Raw genomic sequence first — 17,630 nt, forward strand, 5'->3', positions numbered from 1 at the left:
TGGGAGAACGACCCTGCTTTTGTGATATAGTGGCTTGGGGAGCCCATCCACAGGGCAAAACATCACCCATCTCTCAGGTTTCCTAACTTTGGTTTTTATTTAGAGAAGCATGCTGCTCCCTGTTCTAACATCATTCATCTTTGTCAGCACCCAAGGCCACAACTTCATCTAACCAGCCAGTGATATACTGCAAATAAAGTGCACCAAAGACATTCAATTCTTTATGGCATTTATATGGACTTCGAGCCCACTGGAGATGGATTAATGCTGCCATAAAGCCTTGTAGTAGCCAAGAAAACAAAAGACTACGGAGTTATAGTGGAGCTGGAGCCTGTGCTGGTGCAGCTGGTGGTAAAAGCAACAGCTTTCTCCATTCACTCTCCACCTCTGTGGAGGTTGCCTTTCGTGTGTTTCAGGAAATGGAGAAATCAAGTGAGCATGGGGATTTGGGGTAGGGAGAGCTCAGCAAAGAGGAAAACTCTGCCTTAATTATCAATAGTGCTTCCAACAGCCTTGATCAGGTTCACAATAGTCAGGGGTAAAATCTCCCACTTTGAATATAGTACATCCTACCAATTATCTGTCTTCAAGGAATAGGGAAAGGACTGAAAGAGCTTGACTGCAAATTACAGCATGGGACTAAGCAAGATTTGCATGCACGTCCACTGAAAATCTAGCCCTGGGCAGTTATCTTTGACATCATAGTCATAATGCTATTTATTAACATGCACACCTAGGTGGACAGAGCATCATGTCCATCCCCAGTCTCAGCATCCCACACCGCTCTCCCTACTCCACCCGCCCCCACCCCTGCAAGCTAAAGAAAGCAGTTTGTGTTCAAGATTGTCAGCCTGATGGGTCCTATCTTTACCTGATCCAACAGGTATTTTATAGGTACTCAGAAACCTGACAAGAAAACGAACTTAAAAAGAACATATTCTCTTTCGAAGAAAATACCAGTCAGTTATGCAAGTACTTAATGTCCTTAGCCTGCTCAAACAAAATGCCCAGTTATCAGACATGGGGCTTACTCGCCCCCATCCTGGTCTCGTCTCTCCACGTGAACATGTATGTATTCTTGCAGACCACTGTGTATCTGGTTATGAGCATTCTTCGGAGACTGCCTGAAGCTAACTTTGGAAAGAGCAGTTTTTTTTTAAAAAAAAATAACATTTAAACCGCAGCAACACAGACACATTAAAAAAAAAATCATCAGTGCTAAGAAAACCCCACATGCAATAAAAAAAAACACAATATATTTGACTTACCAATTTAGGTTGCTCGAGGCAGCAGGGGAACAAGTTGTTGGTAATTGTCCAGCGCTTTCATTCAATAAATCACATTGGCTTTGCTTTCTCCTGTGGCTCAGCCTCTGCGCAAAGCAAGCGATCCTCCTTCCTATTCTGTGTGAAGAATAAAATGCGAACAGGATCACTACAGGCAAGAGCTGAAGTCCATGATCACTAATCTACTCTTAATGCAAAATCAAAAAGCAAATGATGCCCAGGGAGAGAAGGAATCAGGTAAACAGCTTGGCTCAGGATCTAGGTATATTCTCGGGAATGTAGTCCCGGGAAGATTTGAGTTCTCAAGCTCCTGTGCACGTAGTAAAAAGATGCCATGACTTCAGTATTTCTTTAGCCTATTGTATCTGTGAGTTTCAATAGAAGCGGCAGAACAACCGGCTTCATGGCAAACAAGACTGAGTCAGAACTGATTGCCACTCAAAGATGAGCAAGGGGTAGCAAGGCAGCCACTTAGCTTGGCACAGTATCAACTGCAGAGAAAACAATATCAACTGACATCCCAAGCCCATTCAACGATCTGGGATGCAGTGAGCCATAGCTCTCCTGGGGCTACCCAGCTCCTTCCTCCCACAGCTGCCTGGGACCAGAAGCACACAGGTGACAGGTGGCAGCCACATCTTCGCACCTCAGGGCACCTAGACAGTTCTTAGGGGCTCTCTGCAGGAGCCAGGAGAGTTAAGGAAGCCACCCTGGTCCAGTCAGAGTCTTTCAACCCATGCTTGAGTTGCCTTTTTTTTTTTTGTCTGAGCTAGTTGTGAAAAAAGTAGCAGCTCTGGGGACACCACGAGACTCATTTTCCAGAGGAAGTTTTCTGTGCCAGCCATGGATGGGTGCGTCTGGCTCCTCTCACAGTTCTATGCTATACCCGACTAACGACACACACAGAATGGACTTCCTAGAAAGCTGCTTACACAGGCATTTTTCACGGTTCTTTCTGAAATAACATGGCAAATGATATTCTATTAATGAGGCAGCTTATTATATTAGGGAGACACTACTGATTGAGAGCACATATGAATACCCCCACACACATACACCCACAACACACACACACACACACACACACATGTCCCTAGCAACAGCATTAAGAATCTTTCTTAAAGCTCTATTCAGATTCTCTCACCGTCAAATGAGAGCTTAGCTTCTGTGATGACTTCAGCAATAATTTTGGACTCTTCTCATGGGCACTGACTTTGATCTGTTATTTATACCTAGAGTCAAATCAACTGCCAAATTTCAGATATGACTTCGTAGCAAATTGAGAAAAAGTCTTTTGGTTGTAAACCAGAGGGTAGACTTTGGCTTGGTGATTATTATAGAGTCCTGAGAATGACATCTTGGATTCCTAAAAATATCCCTCTTCTGAGAGTCCACACTTCTCCCTGGCATCTTACTAGTCCCAGACAGATGGGGTTCCAAGGCGCGGTTCAGTGACCCACAAAACCTGCAGGTCTTTTAGCTTCTCATGATAATCTTTTTTCTCCGTAGAAAGGCCAAATCTCTCCCTGAAACATTTACTTTCTTTTCTTCTTTGAATTTATCTGTTTCTGGAGTCATTGCTACAAATAATCTAATTAGAGAATATTCAAACCGTTGAGGTTCAGAAGGCTACTTGTTTTCATCATGGATTAAGGAAATCCATGATGGATTTGCATCCAGGCTACCCTTTCACAGTTTAAATCTAAATGACTGCCAGGAAAAACTTGACCCTTATCTCTAAAAATTTTAACTTTAATGCAGATTTACTTAAATTCCAACTGCTGAGGTAAGCTGGAGATTCTGAGCACTTCTCTGAAGGGTAGGGTGCTTCCTTGCAGGGGTTAAGAGTTCAATCTGCTGTGCAAACCTGAGAGAACCCCCATCTCCCATTACAGCAACATTCCTTCCTGGAGCAAAGGCTTAAGTCATTTCACGAATCCATGTTTACTGCAAAGGAAATCCATGAATTCAACCACACATCCATTCAAGCATCTATTCTTCAACAGATACTTATTAAAGTATTTATTAGCTTAGACATATATTGCTAGATGTTTTAATGCTACAAAAGCCTGTTGAAGAAGTACAAACTCTTTGACATCAGGTAGTAAAATTTCCCATAATCTGGTTCTATCTATCCTTTAATCTAATTTCTACCACTTTCCTCCTTGCCCTCCATAGTGCTGCTTCTTGGATGTCTTTCAACCACATGGACATGCCCTGCTTTTTGCTGTGCCTTTTTTTTCCAGGGGGTGGGGGGAGAAGGGCAGCCCTCTTCAGCAATACTAGTATCTATTTGAGCTATAGCAATGCCCAGGAGGCAACAGGTATGATGGGCTCTGTGCAAGCCATGGGTGAAGTCCAGTTCTTGGAGCTATCTCTCTAGTCCCATTACTTTCTCTCTAGAATTCATTCTGTGATAGCCTTCTGCCTGAATGTTTTTCCCCTTTCATCTGGTTAACGCATAGTCTTAAAATCATGGTTTAAACATCACCTTTTAGGGGTCTCTTTCTAGTCCATGTGCTCTTAGATGCCTAGCTCTGTGGTTCCATAGTACCTTATACTACCTCATCACTATATTTATCACATTTTGTTCGATTTACTTGTTTAACATAAGTCATCCATGTTGTCCTGCAAGAGTTTAAGAGCAGAGCCTCTTATTTACTGCTCTCTTCCCAGTGTCAAGCAGAATTCCTGGCGCATAGAAAGCGGTCAGTAAATATTTAGAGAATGCTTTGTCGAAGTGCTTAGCATGTATTTGTTGAATGAGTGAATAAACCATCTCAAAGAATAACAGGGGTCTGAGAACTGAAAGTACCCTAAAGTTCACTTAGTACATCTAATTTTTCTGGCCAAGAGGCTGTAGTTGAAAGCTGACTCTTTCTCTTTGGATCACAACTCATGCTGTTCATACCCATACGTTCCCCTCACCCTCCAGCACTTTTTGCAGCTTGTTCTTGCTTCTTTGTTCTCCAGCTGTTTTCTGGAGTTTGTCTCATCTCTACAAACGAGTGTTCTCTCTAACTCCTAACACAAGCCTGCAATTATGGGACGCTTGATTCATTCAACACCAAACATTTGAACAGGGAATGAAATGATCAGTCTTGCTTTAGGGCGATTACCAGGGTATTAGGGAAAGGATGGACTGGATCAGCCAGACCTAGACAGGACTTTCATAATGACCATAGCACAGAGATGGGCTTTAAAAGCTGCCTTGCCCATTCTTTGCCTCCTGGCTCCCTCCCTCGCCCCACCCTCCCTATCATAATACCAGTGTTCTCATTTGGAACACTGAGAATGTTTGTTCCACACTCAGCACTTCCCCTCCACCCAATTCCACCCCCACAGTGAGTTCACTGGCTTAGGTTATTGGTGAAGGAGTCTGTCTGACTAAAACACAGCTCTTCTAAAGGCAGAGAATGCAACTTGGTTATTTCGCATCTTTCCCCTTCAGCATTTATAACCCTGGCCCAGTGCTCTGCAGCCAGTAGGTGCTCAATAATCATTAAGAAAGAAAAGGACTTGTTATATGCAGAGCATTACATGGTGCACTAAGGTTGGGGGGGGGGCTACAAAAATGAATGAGGCATATTCTCAAAGATGAAAGAGATATGACTGAGAGAGATACCACTCATTCTTTAACACAGGGCAGAATTAAATAAGTTCCATAAAAAGAGTATGAGCAACCTCCCAGTGGCAACGAAAGAATTAATATTTCCTTCTGTGGGGCATAGGAATGATTCATAAAAAAGGGTACATATGAACTGGTTCTTGAGGCTGAAATGGAAAAAAGGGAATGGAGTTGATGCACAGAGTTCCTGAACTATTTTGGGAATGCCAAGTAATTCAGTTGGGTTGGAATAAATGGTGACTGGAGGAGCTAATGATAGGCTTCAATCAGAGGTAGGAGTCAGACTAGAGAGCATGCAAATGTGATGTTAAGGATCTTGGGTTTTTATCTCATAGGTGACAGGGATTTTAGCAGAAACTTAATAGAGCAGGAGGTCAAGAGCCCTCCAGTAGAGTTGTGTGGTCCATGAACACTGCGGGGGGGGGGGGGGCGGTGCTGGGGGGGGGGAGAATCTGGAAGCAGGAAGATACTGATATGAATGTGAAGATGAATGAAGGGCACACTTTGGAGGTGAAACCCACAGGACTTGTCAATGGTGCAGGTGAATGTAGGTGAGCAAGTGCGAGAGAAGGTGACAATGACTTCTGAAGTTTTAATCCACCTAATGGCAAGTGCTGATGACATCAACCATCACAGCCACCAACACAGAGGTAACTTGGGTGTTCATGCCATTGACTATATTTCTTGGAAGATTGGGGATGGGGGGTGGAGAAGCAGGAGGCTGAGTCCTTGGAGCCATGAGAATGTGCTACGAGTGCTCTGAAGAAGTCCACCATAGCAGCTCAGGAGGACATGTGGGCTGTGACAGGCAGATGATCCTGCAACATGCAAGGTCTTCTGCAAGGGAAGGATGTAGAGGTTCATCGGAGGAGGCTTCCTGATTCAACATGAGTTTATAGTTTCCTATCACTGTTGTTGAACTCAGTGGAAATAAACTAGGTTTGGGATGGTGTGGGAGGGGTTGAGTTTGAGTTCTCTAGTTCTTTATCTGTCACGTGACCTTGGGCAAGTTACTTTCTAGCATTAAGTCTCAGTTTTCTCACTCATCAAATGAAGGTGTTGGGCCAGTTAAACTCAAAGGTACCTGTTAGAGACTGTTATCTAATTTGTGAAGTGTGACATGTGGAAATTTCAGAATATTTGTGACATTAGGTCAAAATCCAACAACATCAGAAGCCAACAGTGTCCACTCCTGCAAAATCATGACCATATTTTGAGAATGCCCATACATCACTGCAAACACATGTCTGCCTTGTGGTTAGCTCCATATGGCTTGTCTATTAGACATAAATTTGAATTGATCACTTTTTGATGACCATTTTTGTAACAATTTTTCACATTTTTAAAAAAATATTAAAAGTCTGTTTAGGGGGTGCCTTTTCATCGAAGTTTTGAAATTAAATTATGGGAAGAAAGCAGCAATTCCTTACTGTGGTCAGCAAAGAGGCTGGCCAGCCTACTTCCGCTCCCTAATCTCCTGACCTTCCTTAGGGCGAGGCAGCTCAATAACCCTCTGATTCTTTTTTTTACAAAAATAAAATGTGCTACTTATCAAAAGCTGCTAAAAAGGAGACAAAAAATAAGAAAAGAAAACTAACACCCCAGGGTGTATCTGAACATGCTTATTATGTGCGAAGTTGTTAGTAATGAATGCAAAACTCTTCCTCCTCCTCCCTCTTGATTCCTAAGCTCCAAAGAAAAAAGAAGGGGTGGGGGAGGGCATTGGCTATTCAATCCAAAGCAGACCTTTTCAAAAGGTGCAGACTGTTCATGGGCATGGCTCTGCTTGATTATTTTGTTTTAAGCACCAGTTGACCTTTCAGACTAAAAGTAAAGGTCCCCAAATACCCTGAGAAACCCAACTTTGGAGTTTTTTTTCCTCCCTCCTCCCAGTCTTGGAGACTAGACTCATGACATTCAAAAAGGCTCTTCAGTAAAGAGATGGTCCGGATGACTTCCAGCGTGATTTGATGACAGAGTGTTTATCTGCACTAATCATGTGAGATTTTCCAGTGTCGCATTTTTGAGAAATGGGACTCTCTCAAGGAGGTTACAAACACTTCACTGAAAGCTTTCCAAGAATGGCTCACACCGCCTCTCAGCAGCCTCTCGCTGGCGGTAGCACCGACGTGATAATCAGGGTCCCTGCTTCTGAAAAGTCTTCTTGTTCTGACTGCCACCCTCCTTTCAGTCATCATTAGAATTCTCGAGCTATGAATCCCCTATTGTCTGTGTGAGCCCAGGATCCCCCACACCATGCCGGGGAAGGAATGTGAACCTCCGAGGTCTGGCTCGAAGTCTCCACCTTATCCAGCAGGTCACAAAGCCCCATTGATACGCAGCTCCCAAGTTTTATCATAATTCTTTATCTACTCAGCCCCATATATCCTCCCAGGCAGTCAGGAGACGTTTGAAAATGAAGCCCATTTATCCTCATTTTCTCAATTGGCACACTTAAAGTTCTAATATTTATGTTCACACTGTCCTAATTTTGGATGTCAAAGATACTATACTAGACAAGCAGCTCTGCAGAAGGATAAGAGAACTGTGTGGAAGAGTTCACCCATCTGATCCATGATGCAGTTAGTTCCAACACCAATCACTGCATCCCAAATACTTGCTTTTAATAGCTCTGTGGAAAAAATAATAATAAATGCTGCCATTTATCAAACACCTCCTGTATGCCAGGCAGCTATAGCACCAAATTCTCACACCCTACAAAGAGGATTAACCACTTTTCATTGAAGAGGGAAATAGGGTTCAGAGAGATTAACTGCTTGTTTATGTGCTCTAAGGGGCTGAACTAAGACTCAAACCCAGATTTCTGACTGCAAAGTCTCTGAGTACAAAGCCATTGGTACCTTCCTTCTTGCTTTTGCCAGAATATAGTTTTTAAATTAATAAATTAGTATAGCATCTCTTTCATCACCAATATATGAAGAATAATAAACTTCAAGTTTTTTTTTTTTTTTTTGGCCCACCAAGTCATGAAATCTACTCTGATAAGCATTAGCACAGTGTCAGTTCCAAGTAGGAATTTGTGGCATATATTTCACCTATCAATAGGTGGCAGTATTCACCTAAATCTCTCCAAGAGGAATTAGCACAGGTCACTTCTTAGAACTATCCCCAAGGCCATGTGCATTCTTTGAGGTACTGGATTTTATCATAATGAGCAATCACAATAAATGTGTTGCTCACTTGTTCTTGAACATTCCTCTGTAGAGTGAGATTTGAACTCCCGAGAACTTGTGTGGGAAGATTTGTCATCTAGAAGTTAGGTACCCTCTCCACTTACGAAATTCATTTTGCCATGTCTCCTGAGAGGTCTTTAGTAGGCAACTCAAAGCCAAAGACGATTTTGTGTCTTTGCTTACTTTAGAAATGTTCTGCAGAGATCTCAGGTTAAAAATAAACTGTTACCGCCCTAGGATGTGATCATTGGTACATAATTCAGAGAAAGAGGATGCTTTATCGTCCTGATTTGAGCATCCTCTGCAGAGGGCATGGCTTCAACTTCTGAAAATCCCTATGTACATGCATAATCTACTCATCACACCATGTGAGTCTTTGCCAGGAAGTATTAAAAACTGGAATCCACATGTTAAGTAAGTGTTCAAGTCAAAGTGGTCAAATTAATGAGTCAAGGTACCGAAGGAAAAAAATGACTGTTAAAAATCAGTTAGACTTTTCCTCCTTTCCATCTTGCCTTGTGGATTCTTTTCCTTCACCTCTATATTTATCTAATTTTGGAAAAGAAAATTTCCATAGCAAAAATAACTGTCATTAAAAGCACTAGCTCTGAATTCTTTCTTTTCTCACTGTGACTATCCTTAACAGGATTTTATTTAATAAAGTCATGAAAATAGGTGCAGTGTCAGTAAAAGGGTAAATTTCTTCCACTAGGGAATACTTGTGACTAATCAATATCAACAAAGACCAAGAAGTACTTAGAAATCTGGCAAGTTGAGGAGTCTTAATTTTTGGGAATTAATAAATTGACTCAAGAAGAGACCAGATTTTCTCAAAAGCATTTATACTGACTGGTGGATGAGAGCTTCAGGAGATGGCAAATTCACTTTTCTTACATGCACCCAAATGGAAGGGTCTTTCCTCCTCTCATAGCAGTGGTGTCTATATGAGTGTTTCCAGTTTGGCCTGTCTCATTTTGTGAGCATGCCCTGAGGTTCTGCTTTCCTTAGGAAGTGAAATCTTCAGGAAGGCAGGCTCTGGACCTCCTTAACCCTCTCAGTTCAAGGACTGGGCCCTAGTTGCTATACCAAGACTGAATAAAAATTCAGGGAAAAGCATTCTATATTTTCTCCCTAGGTTTAAAGAGAAATTGCCTCTTCTGTGTTGGACCCTACTATTGGGTTGCATTTCTTTTTTTCTCCTCTGGTTCTTCCATTAGGGCTGACTGCACTGCTCAGTGACTTAGAGGCATATTGGTCCCAAACCCACTCCACCCCAATAACCATTAATTAACTGAGTTACATCCTGGGCAAGGCCACGTTACTTTGTAGAGTACTCTGGCTATATGGAGGTTAAAGGTAGAGGCAGGCAAAGAAATCAGTTACTAGGACCCACAGCTAGTGTATTATTCCAATCACTAATGCTTCCTGCCTTTGTGGTTTGGAGACTCAACCTCCTCTAAAAAGTCGAACACTACAATGCTATTTCCTAACGGTAACTATCTTTGTTTCCCATATTAGGGCATAGCAAGGCACATAGGGAGACATTCATCTTTCAAAGCTTACAAAATTACATTCAACCCATTAGGCATATCAGGAGATATTGCCAGGCTAAGGAAATGAATTACCCAGCTGAATATCAGAGGCATAATGAAGCTGTCAGCAGCAACAGTGTAGCTGTAGACAGTCAGATTATGTGTTGAGTATGCTAGCTGGCCATTTAGGGACACATCAGGGGAAACTGTAGTCATATTGTCTATCACATTCTTGGCCCTGCCACCAGCCATGGTGATAAACCTGGTATTCCTAGAAGCACACTGGAAAACAAGAGCAAAAATCCAGAAAGAACATCCGTTTGTTCTCAGCATAGCTGGAATCTCCCCTCCTGTGGTTCTAATCTGTCATCTTCCTTTTAAAAACGACTATGACAAGGAGTGTAAGTTTAGATTCTGGCCCTCCAAACAAACATTTCACAGCCGGCTTCCTTAGCCATTGTTAACTTTAAAATAAGCAGCAGTCCAGCAAGAAAGCATGAACTATGTGGGTGGGATTTACACCTTTTCTGAGTCAAAGATGAAGGTAGAGTGAATTGTTCTTGAAAGAAGAATCTGGACATGTTGATAGGTTGTATCTCTTGTCAATGACTAGATGCTCCTGCCTTTTTCTATTTTATTTTTAAGGAAAAACACATGTAGCTTTCTCTTCTATTAGTTGAGGGGCTCAAATGAAATGATCTCAAAGGCCAGGCCACTTTCAGCTCTGACATGCCATAATACCAACAGGCTCCTAGAGTATTTACCCCATTAAAAGTACCTCTCCCACAAAGATGAAATGCTTTATTTCTACTCAGTTATTCTTGGTTTGTATTAGAAATATGCTCTGATACTTCAGAACTCATATATGTAACTTTTCCTTCCCTAGAGTAAACCAAAATCATTTTAAACTTGTGTTATATGTCAGGAATGTTTTCTTTTAAAAAAAAAACAATTAATGTAGATGTGCCTCCTCATTAAGGGAACCATATATCTATTCCTGTTTTCTTTGGATAAAGCCAACAAGATGTTTCTATTGGTGGGGCTGGTGCTATTTACATGCTTACAATTTTGCACGGGAGCATTTGATCCTTTAGTTACCCTAGGTGGCCCCACTCAGTGGGTAGTGATTTGCATGAGTAATCTGGGTAGTTTTGGTGGGCAGTCAAGCCATCGAGAAAATTCTCCTCCTTCCACTTTCATTTATTATTTTTCCTCCTGAGTGCCAACGAAAATGGATTTTCATAAACCATTCCAGGAATAAATAAAATAAAAATTCCAGGAGCTTGAGTCCAGGCATAAGTTAAATTTTAGGCCCCGAAGACCAAATTTCAGACAGGGTCCTCTCTTCTTTGGTTAACTAATAAATAAATCAGTCTCCAAAGAGATGGATTTTCTAGGACTTTCCCTCTTTTCTAGGTCTTTTCTCTTTCCAGTTGCTTTGCAGTCTCAGTGTCCCTTACATGGCTATTTGTGTGGCTGACTTAAGAGCCTGTCTCCTGCAAAATCGCTCACCTCTGACTCTTATAGGAAATATTTGTCCCACTTGACAGGTGGCTTATTGCCCATAGCTCGATGGCATCATATTTTAGTGGAGAAGAGAGAAAATTTTTGTCATAAATCTAAGAATTCAAATACTAAAGTAAAAACAAGTGTAGAAGCTCATCATAGTTGCACTAGCACTGAAGATGTACAGCTATGGAAGAAGCCCCACAATCCTAAAGGTGGTCTGCACTGTCATTTCAAACCAGACTACAAATGCCATGTCACCCAGTAAATGACTCTCCATTGAAAGGAAAAGCTGCTTGTCCTCACCATCAGGTTGACTAGACAACTGCTTTTCGGGGAACAAAGCCACAAATAAGTATGAATTAATTTAAGAAAAAAAAAGAAAAATAGAACAAGATATAAAAGGAAGTTGAAGGAAGTGGTAGTGAGAAGGCTTGAGAGATTCATCTCTAAGTTTAGCCATGACCCTCTGATTCCATTTTTTTTAAGCACGGGCACAGTCCTTGTCTGGCCTTGTTCTTCTACCTCAGGCTTTTCACCCCTTCCCTTCTTCCCAGACCCAGACCCCAAGATACCCTTGGAGTGGATCCTTGAGGGGATTGAATGGGATGCTCCAGCACTTTGCAGAACTGCCCAGCAGAGCTTTCTAGAGGACTGAAGACTACATATGCCAAGTAAGTACCCAGTGTGATTTCCCCATGGCATTGTCAGACCTACCAGATGCACCTCACAGGAGAGCAATGGCATAAATGAAATTAGAGTCTCAATGGCTTATTCACTGCATTCATGATTCCAGGGAGAGGGTAACCTACGAATTTACTGCAACAGGCACCTTCCATCTGACTGCCCATCTAGAAAGGATAGTCTTTATGGGATTTGAAAGAGAGGTCACAAAGTTTCACTTATTTTCCAGACCCTTAGCTCTCAAAGCCAGTGTAGAGATAGTTAATTTATTCTATTTCCTTCAGATATTTACCTTCAGAACCAAGGGAACAGGAATTTTCTTTTTATTTTGGCGGTGGGTAGCAGGGTGGGCACAGCAGTTGACGTTCAGGGGTTACTTCTGTCTCTGCAATAAGGAATCACTCCCGGAGGGGCTCAGGGGACCAAATGTGGTACCAGGGATTGAACCCAGGTCGGTCCCTGTAAGGTAAGCGCCCTGCCTGTTGTATTACTCCTTCATCCCCGAAAACAGGGATTTTTGTGACAAGTCCCACTCCAGAATGCATTTATTTCTCAGAGAAAGCAACCATATATACCACTATCATTCTCCAAGCCATATAGATGAGAAAATCAACACTTAAATGCATTTATACTTAATCCACCAAATAGGAATTTAACACCAATCAGAATATAGACAGGAGCAACTGTGGTTATTTTAATGGACTGAATTAAGACGAAATAGGCTAAAGAGAGTTATGCGCAACCACCATCAAATAAGAGGAGTTTATTTGGAGTTTAGCAGCGCTGAGCAGTTCAGACTGAGGGCAGATTCCCTACAGTAGCAGCTCCAGGCCTCCCACAGGAACCCCATGGGGGCTTAGAGTGTCTGGGTCTTGATTATGAGTTGAAAAAGAAACACAGTTGCTTTCAGTTCATAAAAAATGATTCCCTTCTTCTTTCTAGCATGTCTCTTTCTGCCATGCTGTTGTCTAATGGGCCCTAAAGTTCAGGGTGGTGTGGAACATTCTAGATGAGGGAAGTAGTGGCTAGGAACTCATTGTGAAAAAAAAGCTCATTATATTGTAAATGAAATACCAGTTGTAATCAGGAGATGTGCATAAAGGACTCTGGATCTCTACGTACTAGTTGTGAATCTCTGATATGTCACTTGACCTTTGAGTCAATTTTCTTATCTATAAAATGAAATTATTAGTAGCCACCATGCAAAAGGCAAGTTAAAACCACAATGAGATATCACTATAGACCTGTCAGAATGGCTAAAACCAAAATAGTGACAAATGCTGATGAGGATGCAGAGAAAGTGGCTCACTCATATATTACCAATGAGCATGTAAAGTACTTTGTCACTCTAGAAAACAGTTTGGACATTTCTTAAAACATAAGCTCTCAATTTACTTGTATTCTAGCAATTGCACTATTCAAAATTTACCTCAGAGAAATGAAGTTGAATTTGGCACAAAATCTTGCATTTAAATTTTTATAGCAAGTTTAGTCACAATATCCCCAAACCAAAATTAACTCAGTTATCCTCCATTGGACTGAACGGTTCTATAAACCATGGTACCTCTGTACTATAGACTATTACTGATCAAGTAAAAGAAACAGCTTTTAGTTATGTACAAGAACATAGATAAATTTCCATAAAATTTTACTGAGTCAGAAAAGAAGGGCCACATCTAAGATGTTACTTATTATATTTTTATAGCATTCTTGAAATGCAAACTTCAGGACATGGAGAAGAAATTACTAGTTACAAGGGGTTAAGGGAGTAGAAGAGGCAGTGTTAGTTGTAAAAGGGCAGCAAGCCTGGTATTTACCCCCAAACACAAAGCATTTAATTAACAAAGATCTATACACACCTGTGCTCATTGCAGTGCTTATTACAATAGCCAGGATATGTAAACAACCCAAATGCCCTATGGCAGACAAATAGATAAAGAAGTTGTGGTATATATGCACAATAGAATATGATGCAGCCACTTGGAAAATGAAATCATGCAGTTCATAGGAACCTGGATGGAACTGGAGGGTGTCATGTTAAGTAAAATAAGCCAGAGGAGAAGGAAAAATATTGATGATCTCACTCATCTGTGGTATATAAAGAAACAAATCAACTGAGTTAGATTTTATCAATTGATAACAATCCTGGGCACTGGATTAGAGAACTGAGAATAACAGTTATGTGTGTGCCTGGGAAGTGGATGGGTGGGGAGTAAAAGAAAAGAAAATGATGAGGTGGATTGGAAGTAACACAAGGGAATTGGTTGTGTGGGGGCAGTTAGGCACTTGGGTGGTGGTGAGCTAACTGCGTACACCAAAATCTTAAATGTCAACGTCACCGTAAACATATAGCCTAAAACATAATATTTTTTTTTAATTTGGGGCAATACCCAGCTGTGTTGAGGGTTTATTCCTGACTCTACACATTCTGGGATCATTCTGGCAGTGCTCAGGGGACCATTATATATGGTGCTTGGGATTAAATTTGTATCAGCCACATGTAAGACAAGTGCTTTACTCACTTGAACTATCTGACCCAACAATTAAAACTTTTGAAATGACAGTGGTCGAGGGGTGTTGGCACTTCAATGATGATACAATAACTTTGCACATCAGAACTAAAAATGTTAATACTGTTGTAACTGGGTTATTAAAGTATAATCAATCAGTCAATAAATAGGCAACAAAAAGATCTTGAATGTGCTGATGATGTTTCCTTTCTTGGTGGGGTAAATAGCAAAATCATAACTATGTCCATATTAATAACCTGTCATTATTGTCAAAAGATACAAGAAGTTACCATTGGGTATAACTGAATTAACAGCCCATGGGTGCTCCCTATGAAGGATCTGTGGTAGGATAACTATGGGGAAGTTCTGACAACAGCAGGGCTGTCTGCTTGGATGGGGATGGTGATGGTTCAGCACTGCACAGCAGATGATTTTTGTACAGCCCATTTATTCCAGTGGTCTCTAGGGCTGCTTGCGACCTGCTTAATCAGATCCTGGGCAGTTCTTTGTACCAAATTAGAATATATAAGTATTTATTGAAGATAATATTGAATTAAAGAATGCTTTTAGAAGTCTAACTGTTCTACCTCAGAGTTGGACCATGTTGGTTGTTCCTCAACATTAATGGAATTACTGGCTCTCAAATTTCATAACAATAAATTCCAAGAGAAAAACAGTTACTTGTGTGAAAAATTTGGTATCCAACTTTCTCAGAAATTAAAGGAACTAGAAAGCCAAGGGATTCAGCTTAATACAGGAGATAGAGAAGGGATTCTATATTATTGAACCTACCAAATCTGTTCCTAGGAAAATAACTGAGAGCTATCCCCCAACCAATGTGTACTAACTTGTGATCAATGATGTTTCATTGTGCTAGTGCTCCTACTGCCAAAAGTTGGACTAATCCTATATATATCTAATTAATTTAAATAATCCACAGCAATCCTTATAATGTAATGGCATGCAGCTATTTAAAAGGATCTGATAAGTACATATTATTATTTTTCAATTTATTTATTAATTGAATTACACTGAGATACACAGTTACAAAGTTGCTCATATTTGGGTCATTCGGTACATATTATTGACACAGGAAAATATTAAGCGCCCCAAAAGTTCCCCCCTTTTAAGTTCTAAAAGAGTGTTACCTTTGTGTGTGAAAAATGTAAACATATGCCTCTGGGTTTGGTATTATACACATAGAAAAACAGAAATATAATATGTTATTAACATGATTACCTTGGGAGGGCATAGGATTATGTGGGACTTAGTACTTCATGTTTGTGTGTTTGGTGTGTTTGAACCAGGTACTTTTAACATTAATAACTTTATAATTAGAGGAAGATGTCCTTCCTTTAAAGGAAGAGCATGAATTTTGGAATGTAACTTACTGCAAATACTGTATTGTTGGTAGTATATCCACTGAGGCATTAGTTATGCTAAGTTATCTATGATTGTGTTTGTTTTTACGTAACATCCAGCAGTGCTCATGGGTTACTCCTGATAGGAATCTGCAAACCATAGGCTGTGCCAGGGATTAAACCCAGTTCAGATGCTTGAAAGGCAAGCTCCTGACCAGCTGTGTTATTTATCCAGAGAGTTGTCTAAGATTTTTATAGTTTAGGTTTACATTTAGGTCTTTGGTCTGTTTTGAGTTATTTTTTGTATATGGTATAAGGTAAGGATTCAATCTAACTTCAATAATTTTCCTGGTTTATTAACCAATAGCCTTATTCCATTATACAATTCACTGAATAATTTTTTTTCTATTAAAAATGACTTATGCCTGAATTCCAATATTTACATTTACTGTGATGGTGTGACACCTTGAATTTCCCCAGTAAAACACTTTAGAAGTCATTTTTTTTCCTTCTATAAAGTGGGGGCAATGATACTTAGCTGATAAAGTCATCATATAAATTCAGTGGAGTAATATAAACATTTGATTCAGGTCAAAGAAGTTAACTTATAAAGCCCTTTTGTACCCATGTTCCACTGTCTAGAATGTTTAGTAAGAGTGATTTCTGACTAGAGCAAACATAAATTTTTTGGGGGTGGGTGCCAGTCTGGTGGTGATTAGGGTTTAATCCTGAGTCTGCACTCAGTGATCATTCTTGGTGAGCTTGGGGGACCCTATGTGGTGATGGGGATCAAACCCCAGTCAGCTTGATGCAAGGAAAATGCCTTACCTGCTATTCTATCCCCATGGTCCTAGGTTTCTAAATGACATTTTGGTTATGGTAGGGAAAGTCAAAGTCTTGGCCATTTTTGCTGCAGAGCTCTAGAGCCATGAAATGAAAATAGTATGACATGCAACAATCAAATTACTTAAGACTATCTGGCATTAAACTGAGCCATTTTGGTTTGTCTGTCCCATATTATTAGATGCCACACACTCTTGAGACTTTGTGACCCAAATATCCATAAGGACCCTGCCCAGTTCATCACTGAACACTCTCCTTTCTGTTCAGAAAGGAGCTTGACAGAGTTTAACTGGCTGGTAAAAGAAGTGGTTTGGCTAAAAACTGGGACTGATGCATCTCAAATAACCCCAGATACTTCCTCCAAGAGCTGAGATGCAGACCCAATGCACAGCACATCCTCTGCCTGAACTGGGGAGTCTATGAGTCATTTTCATGACAGCAAAATCACTAACTCTGGGGGAATGCCCTATTTACCAGGCTTTGTGAAAATGCTCCGATGGTGATTAACACATGCTTGCCAGCTCCTGGCTTCTTTTTATTTTCTCTCTTGGGATGTTGTGGAAAACTAGATTAGAAAACAGCTACTGCCTGTTGGAATTAGTGGTCTCAATTCTTTTAAACTACTTATTTACGTGAACTTCTGGTGCTGAACTTTCAGATTAGTCAATGGCGAAAGGGCCCATATTCTAAGGACTGGGGCTCTCTCAGTACTGAAGCAGAGATGAGAGACTGTCAGCCTGGTGGGCAAACAATCAAATATCTAAAGACTCTATCCACCACGCTGCTGCTGATTGCCCTCTGCCTGTGTGTGAAATCGATCTTTCTCCCAACCCCAGGGCTCCACAGGACGGGTGGGAGATGCCATTTTCACAAAAGCAGGGCTCCTAGCTCTTGTGTGTCTGACCCATCAATACTGACCTTGAGACTTGCAGTTTGATTCATTTTCTTTAAAAAAAAAAACGCAATTTCCTGTGTCTAAGGGAGGGGGGGAAAGGTTAAAAAATATCATTATGAAGGCTCCAAAGATTTTGGGGACATCAAATTGCTCTGACAAACCATTTTTATGAGTTAAGTGTAAAGGAAACA

At 40.8% G+C, this 17,630-nt stretch overlaps 1 protein-coding gene across 1 annotated transcript in view; it reads right to left on the reverse strand.

Moving 5' to 3' along the window:
- Positions 1 to 17,630, reverse strand: part of ANKFN1 (ankyrin repeat and fibronectin type III domain containing 1) — a 291,487-nt gene that overhangs the window by 188,201 nt on the left and 85,656 nt on the right. The window contains exon 2 of the mRNA XM_056127289.1: positions 1,269 to 1,403. The gene's annotated coding sequence lies outside the window, so the exon portion shown is untranslated. The remainder of the gene's footprint in view (positions 1 to 1,268; positions 1,404 to 17,630) is intronic.

The sequence above is a fragment of the Sorex fumeus genome, unplaced genomic scaffold (assembly GCF_029834395.1).
Source record: "Sorex fumeus unplaced genomic scaffold, SorFum_2.1 ptg000063l, whole genome shotgun sequence".
Classification (NCBI taxonomy): Eukaryota; Metazoa; Chordata; class Mammalia; order Eulipotyphla; family Soricidae; genus Sorex; species Sorex fumeus.